Source organism: Lissotriton helveticus, chromosome 10 (genome assembly GCF_964261635.1).
Source record: "Lissotriton helveticus chromosome 10, aLisHel1.1, whole genome shotgun sequence".
NCBI lineage: Eukaryota > Metazoa > Chordata > Amphibia > Caudata > Salamandridae > Lissotriton > Lissotriton helveticus.
The window spans coordinates 1,037,306,489-1,037,334,111 of record NC_136071.1 but is presented as its reverse complement, the minus strand read 5'-3'; positions in this window follow the sequence as shown (position 1 = coordinate 1,037,334,111).

Genomic DNA, 27,623 nt, shown 5'->3' with positions numbered 1-27,623 from the left:
TCAAGAGGCTCATTGTGGTTTGCAAAGCAAACAAAAATCGATGGAATATGTATAACACCGGAACCCGTAGTTGTTCAAGCACTGCGATAGGAGATAGGGTTCCGGTCACCTGATATGATGCAACAAACGGACCGACTGTTAACAAACTGTAGGTGCGGCTGTAAACCGTAGTAGTCCAGGTGCGGTTATGGGAGTTAAAATACCAATTATCTGTATTAGGATGCGCGTTGCCGGCTAGAGTGGCGTCTCGTGTTTCATCAAAATGGATCCATTTTGACGAAACACGGGTTACAGCCGCACCTACAGTTTGTTAACAGTCAGTCCGTTCGTTGCATCATATCAGGGGACCGGAACCCTATCTCCTATCTCAGTGCTTGAACAACTACGGGTTCCAGTGTTATACATATTCCATCGATTTTTGTTTGCTTTACAAACCACAATGAGCCTCTTGAAGTGGTCATAGACGTTTTCCGCCATTAGAACACCTCGCCAGAAACCACCCGGCTTTGACCTTTAAACCTGAAATCTGAAGCACGAACATTTCCTGAATAAACAAGCGGATTCCATGGAGAATCAGTAGATTAGGATGCTATTGCCATAACCGACCTCACGCGGTACTTCGCTGTTATCATACCCCTGTTTCAGAAGCGGCTTTATAATCCAGTGGCAGTATTCCAGATACAAAGGTTCTGCCGCTAGAATTTAACCAGTTTTACCATCAAAGTTTGTGGCTTTAACATCCGAAGATACATGTGTTGAAATATGATAGTAGTGTCCTGAGGAAGACACATTCAACGTGTCGAAACGCATAGACGGAAACCATCTTTCCCCTGTATCATTGGGAACATTATTAATACAAATTACATGTACAAATGATACAACTACTGAAAGGAATATTTTTATCATTTTTAATTCATTATCATTTCAATGAACTGTTTCATGACACTTTTATATCAAATGTATTAAATTGTATTCTCTATGCTATTTCAGTGCTTTATTATTATTCATTATTATCTTGTTTTTTGAACTTTGCCAGTTTTTGTGGGTTGCCTGGGTTTTTTACTTACCATATATTGTTTGCCCTGACCCAGGAACTGTATCCTTATCAGGGGGTCATTGTTTTCTACACATATATTATAAAACATAAACACTACTTAGACAAAAAATAATCACATATATTTAAAATATATACTAAAATACATAACACCAAATAAAAAATTTTAAACAGCTATATTTTTGCAAATTATAATATTGACTTCTATATTTTTTTTAACGATATTTCTTACCTTAAAGTCAATATTCTTGACCACAATATTCCTGCTGCAGATATTTTTGTGGCAAAAACAACAGGTGATGGACAGAATGCAGAACATTGTCATACATTCACCCCAGTACAGAGATCTGGGCCTAAATCCATTGTTTTTTTGCTCACCACACGACCCCAGTTCAGACATGGCCATATGCAAATCAGCCTTGACCCATGTGCCTCATGGGAACAGTCTAGCCCTAACTGTCAAGCCAGGTCTTCCCTAGACCGGAATCAAGCATCCTAGGATGGGTTTCTGGCTATCAGCCGTCTTCAGCCAAGATAGCTTGACTCCAGTGGCGTGGAGTGCACGGGACTCACGTCTGAACATACCCATCCCACTCGGGGTGACAAAAGCAAAAACAACAGGTGATGGACAGAATGCAGAACATTGCCATACATTCGTCCCAGTACAGAGATCTGGGCCTAAATCCATCATTTTTTTGCACTCCACACCACCCTAGGTCAGACATGGCCATATGCAAATCAGCCTTGACCCTGTGCCTCATGGGAACAGACTAGCCTGAAATGCCAAGCCATGTCTTTCCTGGACCGGAATCAAGCATCCAAGGACCGGTTTCTGGCTATCAGCCGTCATCAGCCTGGATAGCTTGACTCCAGTGGTGTGGAGAGCATGGGACTCACGTCTGAGCATACCCATCCCACTCGAGGCAACAAAGGCAAAAACAACAGGTGATGGACAGAATGCAGAACATTGTCATACATTCACCCCAGTACAGAGATCTGGGCCTAAATCCATCGTTTTTTTGCACTCCACACCACCCCAGGTCAGACATGGCCATTTGCAAATCAGCCTTGACCCTGTGCCTCATGGGAACAGTCCAGCCCGAACTGCCAAGCCATGTCTTTCCTGGAGTGGAATCAAGCATCCAAGGACCGGTTTCTGGCTATCAGCCGTCATCAGCCTGGATAGCTTGACTCCAGTAATGTGGAGAGCATGGGACACAATATTTACAACTCGATTTTTGAGTAAATTGACATTTCTAACTTGATATTTTGTCTAACTAGCGCGTATAAGAAGCAAGCACACCTTTAGCTTGAGACCCTCACTGGTGAGCAGCTGCGCTTTATAAACCCTGATTGATTGAGTGATTGATTGATTGATTGAGCAATAGGAAAGCTTCTGTTTGTTGAACTGGAGGGCAATATCTTATGGCATATCTAAAGTAATAATTTGTATTTGTTTTAGTGTTTCACAATGCAGCTTTGCATCTTCTGGTTGTGGCATAAATGTGTTTCTATTATATTATGTACAGCTCCTGAAATTAATGGCACACGTAAGGATAAAGGCAGATCTGGCCCTACTGGAATCCAAAGTTGTGGCCAGTAAGTCATATCACTTGACAGCACTGGTTTATTTGCTCTAAGAGCTAGTTTGTTGGCATATGAAATTCAATAAAGATGATAATTGCAGTATTTATGCAGGCATTGCAGCTGTCCATGTCCTGAGTTACTGCACTGCCCTTGGACTGAAGCAAATGCTTCCTTCAACAAACGCGCACAGTTAGCTTAAAAATGTATGTTTTAGTCACTGAACTACAATAAGCAATAGCAGCATTATGGCAAGATGAGGACATACTTTGCATAATTTTTTGACAGTGCTGCTGCTACCTATGGGCCTTATTTATGAAGGTCTTGCGCCGCCGGTGCGTCACTTTTAAAATGGGAAAAAGTGACGTACCAGTGGCACAAGGCCTTCATAAATGAGGCCCTATGGGCCTCATTTATGAGGCCTTGCGTCAGTTTTGCGCTTCTGATGCATCACTTTTTGTGACGCATCAGCAGCGTAAAACATGCCTCCTGTTGCGCACTATTTACAAAGTGACGCATTTAAGCAGATTGTAAACCCCTGCGCTACATTATACCTGCATCAGGTATAATGTATGCAGGGGGGCGTTCTCCCGCAAAAAGCCTCGTAGAAGTGATGCAGTGAAATCTATGAGATTCTGCGTCACTTCTAGGACGCCGTTGCGTCAAAATCTTGCGCCTGCCTCACAGCAGGCGTAAGACTGAGGCAGGCCCTTTCACATTGCTGGAGTTGCGTCACTTTTGTGACACACTCCAGCAATGCGTCACTTTTGCGCCATACAGATACGTCAGAAATACTGACGTATCTGTAACTCCTTGCGCAATGATGCGTCATACTGTTAATATGACGCATCATTGGTGTCGCAAGGAGGACGCAGTGAAAAGTAACACATCGCTGTTTTCACGCAGCGATGCGTCACTTTTCGTAAATGAGGCCCTATGTATTTAAGCATTCAAATAATACCTTGCGTATAACATGATTCAACACAGTTATATAGCAAAGGGTAAAGTCACCAGTTTTATGTTAGGCGCATTAAAGTGTGTCCCGCCCTGAACTTCTCAGAGCAAAGTTGAAGGGTACCTAGCGAACACAGAATAAAATGTATATGAGACCCTAGAGGAGCACAACAGTTTCACTGAACTGTTGTTTATGAGAATTTGTAGGCATTTTCCTTTAAAGAAATGTAGTCTCACGATTCCCAGAAACAATGTTTGTTGTTTTGAAGAAGTTTTAGTAATTATGTTTTTCTTCTCTTTACGAAATTGTTTGTGAATACTTTGTGATTTCTTGTTCCTAATGTTGTGTGGGTTCTGCAAAAATACTTGAACTACATTTTGGCGGCCGGGAACATTTTGCTTAACTATAACCACAATGAAAGCTGCCCACACCACATCATAATATTGGTACAACTCTTAATACTAAATATAATAACATACTCTGGAGCCAAAACCTTCAAAATGAACTAATTTATTACTGAAGTTAATTTTTCTTTATGTAACTACCGTTTTTTATCTTATACAGTATAAATACATTGCCATCCTTTATCGTTAGAAAATTCAAAGCACAATTAAATTTTATGGCAAGACCGGAGGCTCCTATTATGCTTTCTTATCTTGCTTTATTTTCATACAGCAGCCAAGATAAGTAAAAAACTACAGTTCCCAGAGGGCCAGAGGACAAACTGGGCCATGGGAACGAAAAAACGTGAGAATACAGTAACCAATCACAAAGAACGTATCAGATAAAGACCCTAACTGACTGCGCAGCTTCCTCTTTTCTTGCTGCTCGCAGTCAGATAAGTGCCTTTTATCTTTGCTCACAGTGTATTATTGTTATTGCAGGGTTTATTGTGCCCGTTTTTCATTACTTTGTTTATTTATTGTCAAGCGCGACCTCGCGCTATTGTTTGAGCGCTCTACGCGCGTGTCTCAGGGGCATTCCGAGCTGCATTCCCTCGCTCTCCCACCCCTCCCCTTCTGCCACGCGTTGGTAGCTCCCTTACACGCGCTGCTTCGCGCGTCTTCCCCGTCCTCTCCTCACCTCGACAAAGCCTCCGGTCACCAGCTTATCATTCTGCCTGCATTCCGGTTCTGGTCTCTTGATTCCTTCGGGCGTCACGCCTCCCGGCCCGCCTCTAAACACGCCCCTGCACATCCTTTAACCCTCGCCTACCTCAGAATTCACTGGGCTATTTTCCTGTGTGTTACATTTGGTGATTTTTTAACAGCCTGGTTATGGAACGCGATAGTTCCTCGGAGGAGGTCCCTTCTCAGGACTCTCAAACCTTCAAAAAAGACTTAAATAAATTTATTAATAACTCTGTGGAAACGGCTGTGGAGGTCTCTATGAAGAGAATGTCTAAAAACATGGAAAATTCAATGTTAAGCATCATGTCCAAAATATTGGCCCAGTCTGCGGGGGAAAGCAGAAAGAAAAAGGTGGATTTCTCTGCTCAATCTCGTGCCCCTAAAAAAGCGTCTTTGATTAGCGAGTCTTCCTCGCACTTGACTGAGGACCCAGTTCCTCCCAGGCCTCCTTCTAAGGAGGGGTTTGTTGCCTCCGAGGGCAAACGTAAACAAAAAGAGAAACATGCAGAGTCTCCTAGGAGAAAATTGGTAATTTCCACCATATTGGACACAGATGATGATGATGATGATGCTAATTTCGATGACGCTGACCAATTGTTTGACCTGTTTGATAACACTGACCCTTCCCCCCCCCCTGCTAAATCCGCTAAGTTGGATTCTTTTTCTATTGAGCCCGTTTTTGACTCCGAGGGTTTTCCCATGTTTGACCCCTCCACTATCCGCCACCCTAATTCTACCGAATGGTTCCCTTCCCACCATGTGGGAGAATACATCTCTGCCAGGTTACGTCTCCCTTTAGAAGCTCCGGTACGGGCCAGGCTTAAATCTGAATGCCCTAAGCCTTCTCTCCCCGACAAAATCACTATGGTCCCTTCCATCGACCAACCACTCCTCACCTTTTTCTCCAAATTCGGCAAGGACCCTCGCAGAGGGGTTGATAAAGCTTGGACCACTTGCCAAGACAAATTGTTGGACATTGTGGGCCCCCTCGCCCGCATCTTTGATTTGGCGGAAGCTTCCCGCTTAGAAGGTTCTGAACTTTCTGCTGAAGAAATCTCCATGTGGGCTCAACGCGCCTTCTGTCTTCTAGGAAATGCCAACTCCGCAATTACTCACGAGCGCCGCAAAGGTCTCCTAATCAAATTGGATCCTAAACTTTCTAATCTGGCACCCATGGATCCTGGCCCCAAGGCGAATGTTCTCCTCTTTGGAGAAAATTTAGTTTGTGACCTTAGTAGATTTGTTTCTACTTTTGCATCCTTGGACAAAGCCCAGCAAACAGTCAAAAAAGTTTTCACCCCTCGGGTTTTTGGACGGGCCGGCAGAGGCAGGGGCCGCTCTTCCGGCCGTCCCTACAACCAAGGCTCCAGAGGCTCGTCCAACAACAACCAGGACTACAAGCCTCAATTCTACCCCCAACGTGGCCGTGGCTTCAGAGGCAAAGGTCAACGAAACTATCGTCAAAACTCCAACCAACAAGGTAAGCCTTTCTTCTTCCCCTCCTGTGGGGGGTCGCCTAAAACTGTTTCTTCAAAAATGGCGTTCTCTCAGTTCAGACCCGTGGGTCTTAGACACAGTACAAGGTTACCTAATAGAATTCCTTTCCCCTCCTGTCCAGTCTTCTCTTCCTCCCCCTCTCGTCTTTTCCACTCTCGTGGCATCTCAAATCTCAAACGAGATCGAGGCTCTTCTCCTCAAAAGAGCGATTCAGGTTTTTCCCTTCGACTCCTCAGGCTTTCTAAGCTCCATTTTTCTTGTTCAAAAGAAAAACAAGAAGCTCCGCACGGTCATCAATCTAAAATGGTTCAACCAATTTGTGGTTTACCGCCATTTCAAAATGGAGACCATTTCACACCTGAGGGACACTCTTCGCCCCAACGATTGGATGGTCCGGCTGGACCTTCAGGATGCGTACCTCACGGTTCCCATTCATCATTCTCACTGGAAATTTCTTCAGTTCCAGTGGTCAGGGATCAACTATTGTTTCACCTCTCTTCCCTTTGGCCTATCATCCGCGCCCTGGTGCTTCACAAAACTCTTGAAACCAGTGGTCGCCTATCTTCGATCTCTTGGCATAAGACTAATTATTTATCTGGACGATATCCTTCTCATGAAATCAGACAAACAATCTCTCCTCTCCGACCTGTTTTTAACTCAGTCCCTTCTTCTAGATCTGGGTCGTCTCTGACTCCATCTCAGAACACGGAATTTCTGGGTTTCCTGGTGGACTCTGTCGCAGCGTCCCTGCGCCTTCCCCTTTCCAAAGTTTCCAAGATCAAAGCGGAGATCTTATCTGTTCTTCAGTCCTCTCTTTTGTCCCTCCGATCTCTTGCACGGATCGTCGGTCTCCTTTCCTCCTCCATTCAGGCCATCTTCCCGGGCCCTCTCCATTATCGCGCTCTCCAGCGCCTGAAGATTCGTCACCTTCGACAAGGCCTCGCATATTCAGATCTTGTGGCTCTAGACCCCGAGTCCCGCACCGAGCTTCAATGGTGGATAGACCATTTAGATGCGTGGAACGGGCGCACTATCTTCGCCACGGCCCCAGATCTAGTCTTAGAATCAGATGCAAGCCTGTCGGGCTGGGGCGCCCGTTGTGGACCAATCTCGACTGGAGGTTCATGGTCCGCCGAGGAGTCCAAGTTGCACATCAACTGTTTAGAGATGCTTGCAGGTTCCTTTGCGATCAAAAGCCTTTCAAAAAACAGGATTCACTGTTCTATTCTCCTCCGCATGGACAATGTTTCTGCGGTCCGCTACATCAACCATCTTGGCGGAACGAGGTCCAAACCCCTAGCGGACTTGGCAAAGAGTCTATGGGAGTTTTGTCTCGCCCATCATCTTTCTCTGACAGCAGAGTATCTTCCTGGAGATCTCAACAGCGTGGCGGATTGGCACTCGAGATTTCTTCGAGATTCCAGCGATTGGAAGCTTTGTCCATCCGTCTTCCTCTCTCTTCCCCGTCTTTGGGGCCCTTTCTCTATCGATCTCTTTGCTTCCCGTCTCAATTCCCATTTGCCCCGGTTCTACAGTTGGCGCCCGGATCCCCTGGCTGTGGCGACAGACGCCTTCCTGCAAGATTGGTCTCGTCATCTTCATTATGCCTTCCCTCCTTTCCTGATGATCAACAGGGTTCTTTCTCAGGTTCGCCGCCAGTCTTCGTCCCTGGTTCTAGTTGCTCCCTTCTGGCAAGCCCAGGTTTGGTTTCCGACACTTCTCGAAATGGCAGTGGACTTCCCGGTCCTTCTTCCCTCCTTCGGGGATCTTCTCCTCAACCCTCAGGGCGAACAACACAGCCTCATTCTCGACTCCTCCCTGCAACTCTCGGCCTGGAAAGTTTCCGGCCTTCCTCTTCTGACGTCCTCATTTCACAAGAGGCTTCGATCTTCATCAGCCAGGCTTGGGCTCCGGGAACATCCAAGGCATACAGATCCGCCTGGTCTCTTTGGACAAGCTGGTGTTTGGAAAGGGACCTCGATCCCATTTCAGCCTCTCTGAATTTCATAATTAATTTCCTTCGTTCACAAGCCAGTGCCGGTAAGGCTTACCGCACCATCAATCTCTATCGTTCTGCCATCTCCCTCTACCATTCCCAAATCGATGGTAAACCAGTTGGTGCTCACCCTATGATTTGTCGTCTTCTCAAGGGTGTACGTTGTGCGAAACCGCCGTTGGCTAAGTATACCTTTTTATGGGATGTTACAGTGATATTTAAATTGTTTACTAGTTGGCCAGACAATGCTGTTCTTTCACTAAAAATGCTATCTGCTAAACTTACCATGTTATTGTGTCTAGTTTCCATCAAGAGAGTTTCTGATGTTAAGGCTCTAGATGTTTCTACTCGCCAATATTCTCCTTCAGGTGTGCTGTTTCAGATACGCAGACGTACCAAGACTAATTTAGATTCAGTGTTTTACCCCTACTTTCCAGATCATCCTAAACTGTGTGTGGGACAATGTTTAAAAGTGTATGAACACCGAACTGCTGATCTCAGAACGCCCTCTCATTCTCAACTCCTTATTTCTTTTGTTAAACCCCATCTTCCTGTCTCTTCTCCTACCCTTGCCCGTTGGGTCCGTTGGGTCATGTCTCTTGCCGGAATTGACGTCTCCGTTTTCGGGGCTCATTCGGCCAGGGGAGCCATGGCTTCTACAGCCTTTTGGTCTGGCTCTCGTCTGGAAGACATTCTGAGATCAGCAGACTGGTCAAATGACAGTATATTTCGCATGTTCTATTGCAAACCTGTTCATACTGTGGCTTCTGATGTTGTTAATATGCTTTAAACAAGCATAATAGGAGCCTCCGGTCTTGCCATAAAATGTAGATTTTTCTAGTATTCATGACGGAAAATCTTAATTTTATTAAAGACACGGAGGCGAGTATTATCCCGCCGCAACTTTTCTTAACATCTGTTCTCCCTCCCTACAGCGAATCCAGCCCTGCCACCGGCTTCATCTTAGAAGATCTACCCTTCGACTTCTTCGGTCTTCTCCTTCGAGTCCTCCAATTCCAACGCTCCTGGATCCTCCTCCTGGACTCCTGTTTGGTCTTCTTCCTTGGATTCCCCTGATACAAGACTTATGTTCCTGGACTTTGGCTATATCCTTAATTTTATTCATTTTCCCTTTGTTTAATGACTATACCTGATCTGCTCGCCAGCGAAAAGAGGAAGCTGCGCAGTCAGTTAGGGTCTTTATCTGATACGTTCTTTGTGATTGGTTACTGTATTCTCACGTTTTTTCATTCCCATGGCCCAGTTTGTCCTCTGGCCCTCTGGGAACTGTAGTGTTTTACTTATCTTGGCTGCTGTATGAAAATAAAGCAAGATAAGAAAGCATAATACTCGCCTCCGTGTCTTTAATAAAATTAAGATTTTCCGTCATGAATACTAGAAAAATCTACATTTCACAGAACATAATACAAGATGCGCAAAACAAATGTGTACTTTATAACAAGCCACCAGACACGCCACTCATTCTAAAATTTGGGATTCACATTCATACTTCATTCAATCAGTCATACATCATTCATTCTGACTCATTAAAACTACAAACCATTATAAACAATATGACTTGTGGAACCAGAATATACACTAAAGTGCAGGGTGAATAACCACATCATTTTTTATATACTGCAATAGTATTAATTTTCCTGGAAGACAATTAAAAAATACAGCACAGGATAAGGTTTTCCAATTATTTCATCATGAAAAATATTTCATCTTTGGGATAATGATCTTTCCTTCTCGTTGAGTGAGGTTATAGTGGCGCCAGCACGCGTTTCAATGAAACACAGAAATACGGACCACTTTCTTCAAGGCTCTAAAGAACAGACCAAACACACCAGAAACAGGGGGAAGACAGGGGCCATACACAATCTGTTTGGAATGTCTAAAATTAGAAGAAGGCTCATTTAATTTTTTTTATCAAATTTATAAAGAACGTGTATTCTGACCACCAACACTCTGTGGGAATAAAGACCGGCATGCCGTTCCAACAAAGGTGGGATTCCCTTCCTGAGACTCTCAAGGAGTCATGGGTACGTGTTTCTAATACACAGAGTATAATATACTTGGGTAAAGGGGGAATCCCTCAATAGACAAACAAACCATAGAAATTGCTGTGTGCCTGCAAGCAAAGGCGCCGAAGATAGGGCCATATGTAGGTAGCCCAATTGCGATCACTAATCCAGAAATGTCACTGAATTTCTGCATTTGTGATCGCAATTTGGGCAGTGTGCTATGTAGCACACAAACACCCACACGCAAAATAAGGAATCGCAAAATTTGCGATTCCTTATTTTGCTAATGCATTTAAGGAATCCCAAATTGCGATTCCTTAAATGCAATGTAGGTAGCACCTAAGTTGTGCAAATCTATGGTCAAGGAATTGCAAATTACCACCAACTTCAGGTTGGTGGTAATTTGCGATTTCTGTGAAAAATTCACTTTTTTGCATTTTCCAAAGTGCCATGTGGCACACATACATGCCCTTAGCGCATGTATGTGCGCCACATGTGAACACATGTTAATTTCAGGGTTGTAAAAGGGTGTCATATTGACACCCTTGCAACCTTGAAATTGCATTCTCAATTTGCGATTCTCTAATTGAGAATCGCAAAGTGAGAATGTCTTCCCATTCGTTCCTATGGGCCTTCTAGCCCATAGGAATGAATTTGAAGGTATTCCTTATTTGCAAATCTCAATTTGCGATTTGAAAATAAGGAATAGGTGGGATTCGCAAAATATTTTGCTAATCCTAACTACATTGCGTTTTGCGATTCTCTAATTGCGATTCCCTAAAAATTGCAATTTGAGAGTCACAAAACATGTATTACCTACATATGGCCCTTAGTGTCCTACACCAACTGAACATGTGACGCTACAAACATAGAATAGCCTAAGTATATGCATTGAAAAATTGAACCATTTCATTTGGACTGATAGATAGGGAAGAGAAGAGAAGCACATGTTGGTAATCCAACGAGACAGAATGTACAAAAGGGCCTCTTGTACATTCAAGCACATCTGCTGCCTCTGCAGTGGGCAAAGGCACTCCGAAGATAAATGTTAAAAGAAATTTGGGAAGTCCAACAATCAGGCAAAACGTCGTTAGTTTAACTCCAGCAGCTCAAAAATCCTGTTCACCCAGTCGTGGTTACCCACTCAACAACTAGATTAAGATTTCAGGAGACTGGTCTCGCCCAGAGAATAGTCGGCAAAGCCAGATTATGATGCAGCCTTTGTTAACCAGAGCAGTAACTGGCATCTGTTTACATGTCCTGACACACCATTTGGGGAGATATAACAAGACGCAGGACCCTCAAACTCTTTATTACGGATTAGGAGATGGGTTTCACATACTAGGCAATTTAATAAATTACCTTCTCCACGCCAAAATCAAGTTTGTCCCAGCACAGCATACTATTGCTAAAGAAAGATTTTGGAAGAGATTTATGCAGGAAGGGCGGTGGACCCTTTCCTCTTTTTGTGAAAGAGCGGTTTTAATGCATTCCTAAGTATTTTTTGTCCCCAGGCCATGCTTCAATAATAATACCTCAGCCCATATTTACTATGATTTTGGCTTGCGTTTGCGTCACTTTGTGTCACTGCCCGACACAAAATCATTTTTGCCAATTACTAAGCCATGCAAAGCCACTTTGCGCAGTTTAGTAAATAAAAAGTAACGCAAAGCAGCACACGTTGATGTCTTACAATACTCTACAAAGGGTAGGTATTACATGGTTGATGCACGGATGTTCCCATGCATCCACCAATGTATTTTGATGCAAACCCAGATTTAAAAAGACTTGTAAACTTGGTTTTGTGCCAAAATGGTGCTCCTACCGACAATGGCTTAACAAAAAGAAATCTAAATATGTCTCCTCCCTATTTTATCTTTCCATGTGTGCTGCATTGTGCAGCATGCACAGAAAGTGGACTATGCCTCTAAAGATTATATTTGTGCGGGGTAGTAGACTCCGGGATATGGCCGGCCGGAGTTAGGTAAATAAATAAATAAATAAAACTAATTAAATTGGGTGCGCTGCAACGCCAAATGTTTTATTTCTTTATTTCTTTACCTAACTCTAATCGGCCATATGCTGGAGTTTACTACCCCCCACCCTGCCCCTCCCCGATCCACCTCCCTGCAGCACTCCCTCCCGGAGCCGCTACTAGCTAAGTGTCACTTGATAGCAATATGGCACTCGTTTTGGTATTTGGAGTGCCTCTTTTAATGAACTGTTAGCAAGAAAGCCAGGACTGAAGTGTTACAATTACTTTGCCAATGCAATGATTCCTGAGAGTTAAACCTTTTGAAGGGACTCCTTCAGTTTAGAGGTTGGAATCGTTTTTGGAAATAGGAGTACATATAGCACATATTTTGCTAACAAGTCATTTTTACCCTAGAGCTGGCTTAACTGCCAATGTTCCAACAAATTACTCTTTCTAGTGCTGTCGCCAATGTAAATGTCGATGCTCTTTTCATGTGCATGAATACAATATTGTATTGTCTGTATTGCAATTGCATTTATATAGTGCTACTACCCCTGACGATACCAAAGGGGATGATGGACGGAGCGTTTGAGCAAATCAAACACTCACCCCCAGTCAACTGATCTGGGTTTAATCCATCATCATTCTTTAGCTCACTCCTCCACCCCAGTTCAGACATGGCCATTAACAAATCAGTCTGACCCTGTGCCTCATGGGAACAGTCCAGCCTGAACTGCCAAGCCATGTCTTCCTTGGACCGGAAACAAGCATCCTGGTACCGGTTTCTGGCTATTCAGCCATCATCAGCCAGGCTAGCTTGAATCCAGTTGTAAAGTGTGTAAGGGACCCACGTCTGGGCATACCCTGCTAACTTAGGGCGAACAAAGTGATACCAAAGGGGATGATGGATGGAGCGTTTGAGCAAATCAAACACTCACCCCCAGTCAACTGATCTGGGTTTAATCCATCATCATTCTTTAGCTCACTCCACCACCCCAGTTCAGACATAGCCATATGCAAATCAGTCTGACCCTGTGCCTCATGGGAACAGTCCAGCTCGAACTGCCAAGCCATGTCTTCCCTGGACCGGAAAAAAGCATCCTGGGACCGGTTTCTGGCTATTCAGCCATCATCAGCCACGCTAGTTTGAATCCAGTTGCAAAGTGAGGAAGGGACCCACGTCTGGGCATACCCTGCCAACTTAGGGCAAACAAAGCGATACCAAAGGGGATGATGGACGTAGCGTTTGAGCAAATCAAACACTCACCCCCAGTCAACTGATCTGGGTTTAATCCATCATCATTCTTTAGCTCACTCTACCACCCCAGTTCAGACATGGCCATATGCAAATCAGTCTGACCCTGTGCCTCATGGGAACAGTCCAGCCCGAACTGCCAAGCCATGTCTTCCCTGGACTGGAAACAAGCATCCTGGGACCGGTTTCTGGCTATTCAGCCGTCATGAGCCAGGCTAGCTTGAATCCAATGGCAAAGTAAGTAAGGGACCCAAGTCTGGGCATACCCTGACAACTTAGGGCAAACAAAGGGATACCAAAGGGGATGATGGACCCTGACGAGGCATCACAACGCTTTTTCGGCAAGTAGCATGCTTCTCCGGAACCCAAAAAGGATTAGTGGTGAATTAGTATAGTGAAATATGAATTTAATTTGAGCAGTGGATGTGTTAATCTGTTATTTGGATTAAGAAGGATAGTGGAGGGATAGAAGTTGAAAAGGTCTGCCTTTATATAGAACTTGCTACCCCTGATGAGGTTTTGAAGCGACAAAAGTCAACATGTCAGAAATTTTCATTCCCTATATTCCAAATATCTTGCTGGTCCCACAACCCTCAACAAATGGCAAACCATTGACTCACTACACAATAGTGGAAACAAAGGTTGAAGAAATACACAATTGAGCTGCCTCACTGTGTGCGACCCAACTGTTTCATGGAGCGGACTCCTGCAGAAAGCTATGAAAAAGAGTTAAGGCAGTGCAGCACCTTCCTGGAGGAGCAATCCCCAAAGTCTTCTTGGGCAGCACTGACCAAGACAGAAAGCAGAAAGAAACACATGGAAAAGTATAGCCAATCTTCTACTAACGTAGGTCAGACCCAAACCACCAAAATCTACCTAGACAGAAAAACTGTAAACAAAGCCTTGAAAGTGAAAGCCCCAAACTCTTCTGTTGGCTAGTCTGTGAGGAAATGCCTCTTTTGGCATGGTTAGCCCTCACTTTCTTCCTGGTATTTGACATGGTTTTGACTGCAATATACAGGGTCCCTGCCAACCAGGTCCCTTGTGCTAGTGCTTCCTCCCCCAAAACATATCCACAATTGTTACTTCTGCCCCATGCAAGTACCCAGCAAATGGCCACCAAGGGCCAGGAAGCCGAATAGGGTCTCCTGGTACCCCCTCACCAGGACTGTGCCACTGTCCCTACAGTCTGCTTGCCCCTGTGAGGTGAAAAATGACAACGTCGACATGGCACCTTGTCTGAGTTCTATGCCAGCGAGCACTGCATGAAGGCATAGATAAGCCACCCATCTAGCAGGCCTCACAGCCCTAAAACAGGGTGCACTGTATCACAGGTTTAGTACAAGGGCACACTTCTACAAACAACATTTAACAAAAGTCAGTCCCATTTGTTATTTTAGAAATTTCTATATTTTCTGAGTTTACAGTTGGTGAGGAGTATCTGGAAGGAGCACTGCCAGAAGAATCAAAACTACTTTCTGGAAGCGAGACAGCTTCATGGTTGGGGGAGGCATCTGCGCAGACCTCAGTCTACTTTTGTCGCTGACTGATCCGTAGAACAGACAGTAGAAAGTTGAGAAATTAAAGTCTTGAAAATTTCTTTTGAGATGACCCAGTCACAGAGCCGACTTCCTGTAGCCCCACATTTAGCTTCACTGTTTGCCGCTCTTTGCTTGAGGTGCAAGTTTACAGATTTTACCAGCAGAATAAACTCTTTGTGTTTCTTATTGCTGCCCCTCTTACTCTGGAAAGGTTGTTTGTTTTTCCTAGCTTGGGTAGCACCATAATCTGGCCGCATTAAAACCCCACCAGCCAGTGTTAAAATTAAAAATATCAAGACTATCAGCACTGGGGGCCGGGTAGCCCGGGTAGGGAAAGACATCTGAGCTTATGGCATGCTGGGAGGGAGATAATGCAGGTGCCATTGAGTAAGGAAATTCACCCCCACCAAGGTCCTGGCCCCGCCCTCAAAGTCTCCCGTAGCCTTCTCATTTTAACTAACTATGATGGCCGTGGGCTCCAAACCTAGGTTATTGATTGGCTCCTGTTGGAAGTCATTTAAAGTAGCTGCAGGGAGAAGTGTTCCAGGTAACCCGATTTCGTATCTTTCTTGCAAATATGAATATTGCGCTGACCTGGCAACATAGTAGCTTCCTTTCAACAGGCATTCCAGCAGGATAGGAGAAGGATCAGTCCACACCTTTTGTGCTCCTGCTGTTAGCGTGTCTGCTAAACAGGACTCTCCCCCAGTGAGAATTGCTGCTTACTGCAGGCCTGGAGCAGGTTGACTGCTGTGCCAGACCTAAGTAATTTAAAAAACGGGCAACCTATTTTTGAGGCACAACCATGGACTGGAACCAGAGAAGATCCTACTCTGTCCTCTGTTGCATGCACAGGATCAGAATCCCCCACACAGGGTTTTGCAATATCCCCGGCTGCTCGCCCGCCTCGAGGTATGTTTGGGTGTTGCAGAGCCATAAAGGTAAAAAAAAATCCCGGATTGCCAAAATGGGGTGGCATTCCAGCTACCAAATATGCTGTGAAAGGCCCGTAGCATCCATCCCTACAGCTGCAACATAAAGGCCATGTATGTGTTTTCGTGTTTGGCGTTGAGAGCAGCTGTAGGCAATGAACGGGCGAGCAGCTCAGCCAGAAACAGATGAATGCCAAGCGAGGCTTCCACTTTCGGCGGTGTTCAGAGAGCAAATGGGGAGAGAGAGCTCACAGCTGAGGGATCAGCCCGCAATTTTCCTTCCAACTCCTAAAAGAAATAGAGCACATAAGCCTTCTCTTCTAGCAATACTCAATCTGGTGGAGGCTCAGAGAGCAGAAATGCAACAGCATTATTCTCAAGCTCGAGCAGACACTGCCTTATCCGGCAATCACTAGCAGAAGCAACAATTAAGGTCATGGTTCTTACTGTGGACATGGCTGAACTTCAGCAGTGAGTGGCCAATACTGAGGAGGTGTGAACAGCTACCATGAAATCTATTGGGAATCACAACCAGCATTTGGCGTTTGTCCAGACAAAAATTAAAGATTTGAGAACCACCAAAAGAGAAATAATCTCTGAGTGTTTGGAATACCTGATTGTGGTGACTGGGCCATGAATTCACAAATTCAGCGTATGCATCATCTTCCTCTGTTCTGGAACAGTAATGCTGCAACCGGCAACACTAAATCATCGCATCCTCACCCAATGCCAGCCTACATTGGCATTTTATTGCTGAGACAGGCAATTTCTTTGAAGGCCCGCCCTGCTGCACCTGTTGCTGTTGATGTAATGCTGATTTTAGTCTGTTCTGACCTGTTCAAATCCCCAATGGACAGACATTGGAAGCTCTGCCAACTAATTGATCCCCTAAAGGCTGCATGATCACTCGTATTTTTACAGGAGCCAACCAGGTTAAAGATCATGGAGGGTCACTCACCAATGTGTTACACAGAGCAAGATGCTGTGCACTCTTTTCATAATATTCAAGGAACTGCATCATAGAATCGTACTGTTGATGTTTTCCCATGTCTTAGTTCAGAAATAGGCTTATTTTCTTGTTTTTGTTTTTGTCCTTTTCTTTTTCTTTTTGTCTTCTACTCAGTAGAGGTGTGTGCGGTTGGGGGTGGAGGGGGATCAGTGGAGGAGTCTCTTAAGGCTGTCATGTCATCGACTTCCAAGGGGTGGGGGATGATTCATTTCATCAGATACGGAGAGTGAGGGGTTCAGGAGGTTATGTATGTTAAGTAGATCTGCAATGCCAATTTTTGCCACAGTTATTGTGGCTGTGGTGATGGGGAAAATAAGTCAAAATGATCAATGGTAACTTTATGATTTTATGTCTGTTTTTGTACATTGCGAATTGGGTTTTAGGCATGGGATGGTCCTGAAGATGAAGAGGCTTTTTTCTTTTAATGGTTAGGTTTAAATGTATGTGCTGGAATGTTTCTGGTTTAAATCTGTCTAGCAAACGTCAATTAGTCTGGGAAGAGATTAAAATGTTTAAGCCACAACTACTATCTCTGCCTGAGACTCATCTTGCTTATAAGGATCAATCACTGTTAAAGCATCTTGGGTACAATATTATTGTACATCTCAATCTGTTTCTATACATGGAGTAGCAATTTTGGTGGATAAGATTCTAGAGCATAAGACTTTAAAAACTGCAGTGAATCCTAGTAATAGGTGGGTGATTGCCCAGTTGCTAATATACGGCCAGAAGTACACGCTATATACAGTGTATGAAAACACTCATACAGAGATACAATGTCTATATTTTACTGTCCAACTGGACATGATCATTTAATGTGAGCAATTAAAAGAACAACATACAAGTGGCACCATATACAACCTAAATGAAGAATTTAGGCATATTTTCAGTAGCAAGGCCAGAAACGCAATTAAATAGTTAAGCCAATGAAAATACATTACATTACCACAACACGTAGTGAAAAGGAGTATAAGGTTGTGTCAAGGTGTGAGAAGTCGACTAAGTTTCGATCCCTTTAACAAAATACTGGGATCATCTTCAGGACATGTAAATTAGTGCCTGAGACGGATGCCTGTTAAAGTGTGCAAAAGAAAAAAGGAGAATAAAAGAAGGGAGACGAGAAGGGGAAGAGGAAAGAAGAGGGGCAGAAAAATACAATATTAATATAGGTAGGTAAAGATGAGCGATGACTCATTATCAACAAGACATTAGCAAGTGAAAGTCAATCTCAATAAGCTAATACAGTCTTAGAGCGGCTTGAGTAAGGATAGAGAGGAACAAGCTCGTATTGCTATCTATAAGGCAGGTGCTGGAAAAGAGCCATTGCAGATGAGACATGCTTAAGAATTTGCATGGTCATTGCTAACCATAGTGTGTGTATGACACAGGCAATTTTGGGTGAAGAGATAAAAACCGTAAGTGAAGCATGCACTAGCACTCAGCATGCTCAGCGGTGTGATGTGATGGTAATGCGAGCTAACAGACCAGTCATTAATTGCAGATTGGGCCAAAGTAAATGCCAGTAGTGATGACTGACTGCTGAAGGGTAGTGGACCCAGTCAACAGCGTTCTGTCAGTGGCATCAGCCTGACATGGGTGCTCCCAATCGATCTGGTAAAAGAAACCTGTGGTCAGACGGTACTGACTCAAACCATTTAGAGACAATGTGATAAAAATAGATGGATTACATATCCTGAGGAGGTCTCTAGTGACAAGAATTGGTGGGCACAGCAGTGGAATGAGCCTCGGTCTGGGTAAAAAGTGATGGCTCATAGGCGATGAAGCAAACAATGTAGGGATTAACAAGGGTAGTTACAAATTAGAGAAACTGGTTATAGTCGATGTGTTTTGCCTGTGTCCACATTAGTTCTTACCTCTAGTGATGAGCGATGACCTTACTGGTGAGCGATGGCGTTAACGTGCTGCGATCCACGTGAGTGGCAAAAATGGGACGGATTGAGTTTAGGGGGGTCAAATACCCGTGGCGTGATGACGTAGCTAAAGCATGTCCGGGAAAAATGCTCTGTATTGGTTATGAAGTGGCGCTGCCATATTGGAATGGGGCAGTGGAATTTAATGATCAGGGCACAAAAGAAAAGTAGAAATGCATTGGATAGAGAAAAAAGGCATTTAAGATACCATAGTTGGTGCCACATAGAGAGGTTTAGGAAAATCTCATTGGATAATAGTATAAAATGTGGAACAATGTTAGTAAAGCATCAAACCAAGGACCCGTAAAGTTGTAACTCAAAGCATGAAAAATGCAAACAACGATCATTAAATAATGAAAGCATTGTAGAAATGTGCTACTGTCGTGTCCGTGTCGTGTCGTGTCCTGTCGTGATTGTGAAAAGAAATTTATGAAACAAACCATACGGTATAAGAGAGCATATACATAAGTAATAGTTGTGGTAAACCTATATGTGGGCACATATTAAGAACAGCATTGATAGGAGTGTATATGAGTTATAGGAGTGTATATACATATGTAACAGTTGTGGTAATCCTATATGGGGCGCACACATTAGAGGTCCATATGGGTTCCGTCTATATAAGAGAGCTCCAATCCTGCATTCGGATTAATCCTGTGTATAGACTGTTGGTGCAAATAATCCATTTGAGTTCCTCCTTGTTAAGGATTGTGTTGATGTCTGCACCTCTGGGTGCAGGTTTAACCACTCTGATGACCTGCCAATGGATGTCGTCCTCTGTATGTCCCTTTAAAGAGAAGTGGTCCACCAGTGGAGCCTTTGGTACCTTGCAGCGGAGACAACTTCGATGCTGGCAGATGCAAATCTGTATCTTTTGAGTTGTTTGTCCAAAGTACTCCACACTACTCTACTCTTCCACTGCACTTTATGCTACTGTACCACTCAACTCTTGGCTACAACAACGCACTCTACACCACTACATTCTGCATCACTCCACGCCACTCTAATCTATTCTGCACCATTGCACTAGACACCACAACAATCTTCACCACTCCATACTACACTTCTGCACTCTACCCTGCACCACTCCTTACTACGCTAATTCACTATACTCTAAAACTATCTACTGTTAGTCACTGCACTCTACACCACTACAATCTACTCTACACCACTCTACACTACTGGACTCTACACCACACTACTCTACGACTCTGCACTCTAAGCGAATGCACTCTATACCACTTTATTTTCTCAAATACAATGCAATCTACGTGACTGCACTCTACGCCAATCTACTCTGCACCACTTTATTTTACAACACTTCACTCTAGGCCACTCTATGGCATTATATTTTACAATGCTCCACTCTGTGATGCTCTACTCCATTAAACTTTACTCCACTCTATGACACTCTACTATCCTCTATGCCTCTCCGCAATACTCTACTCCAATACGCCCCTCTACATCACTACTCTGCTCTATGCAACTCCCCCTACGCCACTCCATGCTACCTTACTCCACTCTATTCTATGACACACTTCTCAACTCCACTCTATGACACTCAGCTCTACTCAACTCTATGCCATTCAACACTCTACAACACTCTACTCCAACCTGCCATTCCACTCTCTTACACGAATCCACTCTACGCCACTCTACTTTAAGACAATCTACTCCGCTCTACGCCACTCTATTCTACAACACTCTACTCAACTCTGTGCAACACCTTCTATGCCACTCTGCTCTGCTGTACATCACAAAAATCTGTGCCACGTCACTCTGACAGTCTACTCCTCTCAACTGTACACCACTCCATAACACTCCACTCTACTCCACTTTAGTCACTCCATACCACTTCACTCTGCTCCACTTTAAGATATTCCAATCTGCAGCACTCTCCTTTACCCCAGTAACGTTTTCCTTCCAAACAAAGTGAAGTCTCAGGATGGAGAGAAAAATAAAGGTTCAAAATACGAAAAAATTCATAAAAAAACAAGACATAGTCACAACGAGGCCATGTTGGCTTTATTCACAACCACACACATTAGCACTTCTTTACAAAGTTTGCTGGTAAAGTCTACTTTCGTTGTCTCGTCTTTCTTTGAACATCATTGTTTTCCCTGGGTGGGTGCACCATTCCTGGAGAAACTGCTATAGCTGGTTGGTGCGTACAGTCAAAAATGTTTAACTTTTCTCCTTGGCTCATCTTTGGGCCACTCGCAATAAATCCAACCAATCGGATGGATTTATCTGCCTCACCACAGTGTAGGGGCTCCCTTCTGAATATAATAAACCTCTCCATCTCACCACACTCATCTCACACCACCCGCCTCCCAACAGTGTTCACTTCTCCTGCTTCACTTAATCTTGCATTCCCTATGAGTGTTTTCTCTTTCCAGGATGCTGTTACTTTTTTACATCCAGCATATCTCTCCTGTCCACCCTCCCTCGTAACATATTTCCCATTTTCTTCTTCTCGTGTTTTACAAGGTCATATGAATTACAATAGCGCTATGAAAATATCAATACCCCACTGCATACAGAAAAACTAAAGTAAAAACATTGTCATTTTCAACGCTAAGAGCTCTAACTTTCACAAACACAAGAGCAATTGCATTGCAAATGCTTGTTATACTATGTCAGGCCAACCACCATTCATAGGCACTTTATGCAATGCCTGTTATGCGATGCTATAGAGAGATCATGACTCTGCAAGTGTTAAGATTGGGGTGAAAAAAGGTTTAAATAAGGTGGAGATGTACAAGGGGTAAGTCTCAGCTTGCAGTCTGTTAAGGAGATTGTGTTCATCACAACATAGCTCTGAATGCAGACTGTGTACAATAAGACGGGCGAAATGTCTAAACAATGGAACACTTGGTACAAACATGTTTTGGAAATAGTTGTATATTTATGCATACCAATAAAGCGTACTTCTATATGCCTGCTTTGTTCTGCATGTCCACTCCGTCAGCACTCCCATCGTGTCCCCCTTCCCTGGGTAATGCAGGGGTCTGTCAAAAGGCAGAGCCATCCAAGCCTCTATTCCATCACTTCTGTGATCTGTGACTCTCCTAGTCCAGTACTGTATAACCCCCTCTCCCCTGAGCCATGGTCCTTCCTGCATCATCCTCTCGTGTACTGGACTGTATGCTGAGATGGTCGGACAGCCTCTTCTCCAGGACCACCTTTTCCACCCAGCCCTTACGCTCTAGTTTATATGGTGCTATGTGGACTGAAAGTTCGCATTTTCCTTACCTCGTTTAAATTCCTTGCATTAGGAGGCCTCTGTGCCTTTACATACACCAATCCCCACTCACCACTACCAATAGAAAGCCTCTCACCCCGAACTCGTCCTGTTTTTACTTTGTCTGTAGAGCCTTACCCTGCAGACTCGTGCAGCCCTGCGGTTGGGTGCGCCACATCGAGGGATTCTTGTGCAGAGCGAGGTGCTGTACTGCATCCATCTCACTCTGGTGACACTGCTTCTCTGCTGCACATGGCCGCAGAACCGCTTTCCAGAGCAAAGCCTTTTGGGCATTCATAGTCAGGGAAGCACATTGGGGAGCACAAGGGGATCTCCCACAGCAATAGCTTGCCACAAGGAGCACTATAAGTGGCTTCTTTGGCCAGTTATTTTGATTAATTCCTCTGGCTTTTCCCAGGTTATTTGTGAATGGTAGCATAACTGTGAGACCCTTAGTGGGTAGTGGAAGGCTTATAGTCCTCCATTTGTGATTTGCTGGATCCAGTGGGGTCCACTATAATCCCTTTTGTTCTGGCATTGGAGTAAGCATTTGGCAAAGATGGAGGCAATAGAGTTGCCAAGAGAAGGCATATTTCATCAGAGCACTCATCTGAATAGCAGCTGGTTCCAATCAGAAGGAGCAAGATACTGGGGTGTCTAGAGGTTTCTTTAACTGTTCCTACATTATTGACGGTACCATACATCCAGAATATGATTGAGACATCTTTCTAAGGCTTTATCAGCAAAGGTGAAATTTGAGGCCAACAAGCTCAATGGTTTTAAGACAAATAGTCCATCTTCTTAATGTAAATTTGGAACACATAAGGGAAAATCTAGAATTCCCTCTGTTTGAGGTTCCCAATGATAAGATGGATTGTTTCCCCAGTTTGGCAAACCCATGTTGTTTGCTACACCTCTGCACAAGAAAATTTGAGAATTGATCTTCTTCAAATGGAAAGATATTGAGCTTGCAAACATTCTAAGATTTCTTCAGAAGTTACATTCTATGGAAGGAAAAGAGGATGCACTTCCGCACAGTTTAAAGATAGACTTAATATTGGATACTTTGATTTTCCTTAATGACATCAATTCAGATGGTTGTTCCCCTAAGGACTCTATAGACAAAAAGGTTGATAATGCCCTAAGGAAGGATTTTGCAACAGGAAACCTATGCATAAAAGTGGGGGCCTACTATGCAGCTCAGTCTCTAGTTAAAGATTTGGAAAGTTCTTTAGTGGCAATTCAGGAGGGTATCGATTGTTCGGATCTCCTGGAACAGATAGAACAGGAAACAAAATTGCCAGCTCATCAAACATATTGAGGGCAAAGTCAGTATGAGCAGCACCAATGCTTCTTATGAGACAAAATGTATTGATGAGAGAGTAGAGTCGAAGACTGAGGTGTCTGAAAAATCAGCCCTCCTAAAAATTACCTTTGATCGCAGTAAACTGTTTGGCGATCTACTAGACGCCATGATACGGAAGGAGTTTAAGGGCTGAAAGCATTAATTTCCATGTAAGCAGAAAACATCCATCTCCTATGAGCTATGGAACCGACATACCTATGGCTCATACAAAAAGGATTCTAAAGAGGTATCAGCCCAGGAAGTCGAGCAGAAAAAGATGACTGTGGATACCAGCCAGGATGGTCCAAAATGAAGTCCTGACAATTATCCTTACGTTTTTTCATAAGCCTGGGGTGAAAGGATTCAACCACTTTTTCATATTCAGGAAAAAGACATCACTATTTGATGGGTACTAAGCACAGTCAAGAAAGGCTGAGTAGATTTCTCAGATTAATCCACAAGATTCAGGTCACATTCCTATGTCTGTTCCTAAAAATCCAACCAAATGCATGGCTCTGTGGGGTGAGTCACACATTGATGGAAAAGAGAACAATCATCCCGGTCCTGCAGGAACAAATCCACCAGGGAGTTTGCTCAATTCTGTTCCAAGACTAAAAGTCTTTGGCATTCTACAGGCCATTGTTGCATGTAATATAACACTACAGAGCGTGATTCCTCTGCTTCAATCCCAGGACTATCTCAATGCCATAGATCTGCAAGACACTTAGTTGCATGCCATGATATACAAAGATCCTCAAAAGTTTATGTCTTTTAGATTAAGGCATTGTGATTTTCAGATCACAGTCCTTCCCTTTGGAGAACCTTTACAAAGGAGTTGGCTCTAACGGTGACAACAGTACCTTAGGAAGGGATCTTTCGTCACCCTTATTTGGACGAGTTGCTGATTCATGCTGGTTCGAGTATCCAGCTTTGCCAGTAAATAAATGGAAAGGGTACTTTTTTCACTGAGGAGTCATGTTTGTTTGATAAGTGAGAGCTAATTCTGTGTACGGACTGATGATTCATTGAGGCCAGGTTTGCACGGACAGATAGATTGTCCCCTTGCCAATTGACATAAGTGTCAAAATTCAGTCTCACATTCTGAATCTCCTCGCCCATCCAGCTCCGACAGTGGCCATATGGTTACATGTCCTGAGAGATTTTGCAGCAACAATTTCTGGTTCCTTAGACCAGGTACAATCTGCACAACATTATGATGCACATTCTGAGCTCGTGGAGTCCGATAACACAGTAAAGATATCACCTTCTATCTGATTTCCAATGTCCAACATGATTTTATCTGGTCATGGAACACTCACAATTTGTTAAAGGCAGTACTATTATCTCATCCATGTCTAATGATAGTGGCAACAAATGCGATTTGTAAGATATTAGGGTCATTTTTTAAAGGGGGGTATAAACCTTCCTCAAGTGGCAACCACAATCCTAGTAAGGGCAAGCTATAAAAGTCATTAAATTCATCTGTGCTTAAACTTCTGGTAGCTTGGCACAAAAACAGTCAGGCTTAACATAGAGGTGCTGTGTTACGTATTTATGCAGCACACAGACAGTAATAATGGGAAAGCACAAGACAAGAATAATCCCACTCTAATTTAGAAAATTAGAGAACATTGAATACATAAAATAATTACATAAAATGACACAAAAACAAATGAAAGCCAATTGGTAGAAATGAAGTAATTACATTTTAAAGTTTGTAGTGAAAAATAGTGCCTAAAAGATCAATCCACCAACCGCAGGCTTCTTGTCATGCGAGATCGGGGCAAAGTCAGAATGTTTAGCAGACCGCGATTGAGCGAGGTTGGGATATACAAGGTGGATTGGGCTTGGTCGTGGCTTACCATTGGTCTTAGATGAAATTTCACTGAAAAGCTCCTGAGAAGGCAAAGTTCAGTGGAGTAAGGTAACTATCGGTGCTCAAGGAGGAGGAGGCATCATCATTGGAGAGCACCTGGATGAAGTCACAAAGCAAACAAAAGGAGATTATGGTCGGAGTGTTGGAACTTTTCAGACACTCACCCCAGTCACAGATCTGGGTTGAAGCCATCATCATTCTTTAGCTCACTTTGCCAACTCAGTACAGACCCAGATATTTGCTAATCAGTCTTGACCCGGTGCCTCATGGGAACAGTCCAGCCCAAACTGCCAATCCTGGTCTTCCCTGAACCGGAAACAAGCATCCTGGGACCGGGTTCAGGGTAACACTCCTCATCTGCCAGGCTAGCTTGAATCTAGTGGCAAAGTGAGCAAGGGACCCACGTCTGGGCATACCCTGCCAACTTAGGGCAAACAAAGCAAACACAAGGAGATGATGGACGGGGCGCTGAAACTTTTCAGACACTCACCCCCTTTGTCTTGACTGGATGAAGTCACAGCGAAGATGTTTATGTTCTGACTTTGCCATGTTTTTGGATGTCAAAGCCAAGCCGACGTGGGCTCTACAAGGCTGGACAGCCCTTCCGAGAGGAGCCTCTGAACAAGACTTGCTGCTTCAGAAAAGAACCCAGTGGGCACTAGCACAAAGTCTGGCTGACAATGATGTACCTCGGCCAGCTGAGCGAGCGGGTAGGTCTGCGTCTGTTCTCTGGTCACTTTTAGGTGGAAAAGTTTCTAAGTCCCAAGTTTCAGATTTTGGCTGGCAGAGCACCTTTAGCATGACTTTCAAGGGTCCAGGACTGGTTGGGCATCACTTGAGGGGTGAGGACCTACTTTAATTAGAAGTAAGGTACAAGTTTAAGGTCTCTGGGGCGTGTGATGTCCCAAAAGCTCTCATAGGCCCTCATACTCCTGGCCCGTCTCTCCTCCCCGCTCCCGCCTCCCAGCTGACCCTCCCTCCCACTGATAGAGAAGGCTCGCCCCATCTAAAGTAACGCTGTGACCATCTGGGCTTGCTCCGAAGTGGTCGCTCCCCACGCTCCCTGACCATCCTAAATTTACAGCGCTTCTCCTCCTTGCTGCCTGATATCGCCTGCAATTGAGATCGCATTGCTTGTGACATAGCGCCTGGTATCGTAGCCTGCTAATTAGCAATTGTGCTCATTTGCGTTGCATTGCTGTGACATTATTGTAGCCTGCTAATTATTTTTCGTGCTCATTGGTGTTACTTTAGCACTGCTCGCATCGCCTGCAATATCATTTATTTGTGCCTGATTGTGCCGCTACCACTGCCCAGATCATTGCATTACTCCGGCTGTGCCCCTGTTTCGCTTTCTGTTTGTGCTGCCATTTTGTTGTTGTGACTACTCCTGGCCCGTCTCTCCTCCCCGCTCCCGCCTCCCAGCTGACCCTCCCTCCCACTGATAGAGAAGGCTCGCCCCATCTAAAGTAACGCTGTGACCATCTGGGCTTGCTCCGAAGTGGTCGCTCCCCACGCTCCCTGACCATCCTAAATTTACAGCGCTTCTCCTCCTTGCTGCCTGATATCGCCTGCAATTGAGATCGCATTGCTTGTGACATAGCGCCTGGTATCGTAGCCTGCTAATTAGCAATTGTGCTCATTTGCGTTGCATTGCTGTGACATTATTGCAGCCTGCTAATTATTTTTCGTGCTCATTGGTGTTACTTTAGCACTGTTCGCATCGCCTACAATATCATTTATTTGTGCCTGATTGTGCCGCTACCACTGCCCAGATCATTGCATTACTCCGGCTGTGCCCCTGTTTCGCTTTCTGTTTGTGCTGCCATTTTGTTGTTGTGACTACTCCTGGCCCGTCTCTCCTCCCCGCTCCCGCCTCCCAGCTGACCCTCCCTCGCTCTGCCCCCCCACTATCCACTTATGCCAGATGGACTTGCGCGCAGCGGTCACGCGCAGCGGACGCGCCCCATGCGCGCCGAAGGTGCACCAAAGGTAAGCCCGTCTACGCCCGCCCGCGCCTGGACTGCACCCAGTGCCAGGCACCCTGGCCCCCGCAAAATCCACTCCGCCCGCATTACATACAACGCCGCAACCCTCTCAGCTCTAAACCCCGGCAGCTCACCACAATGCTACCTGGCTGCCCCGGGACACACCCATGGACCCTTCACCTGTCACTCCTGCAAATTCGAATGCATCAGGACCCACACCAAATCCACAAACTCCAAACAGTGCCCCGACAACAACCACCTGAAGTGCATCCTCCTCAACACCC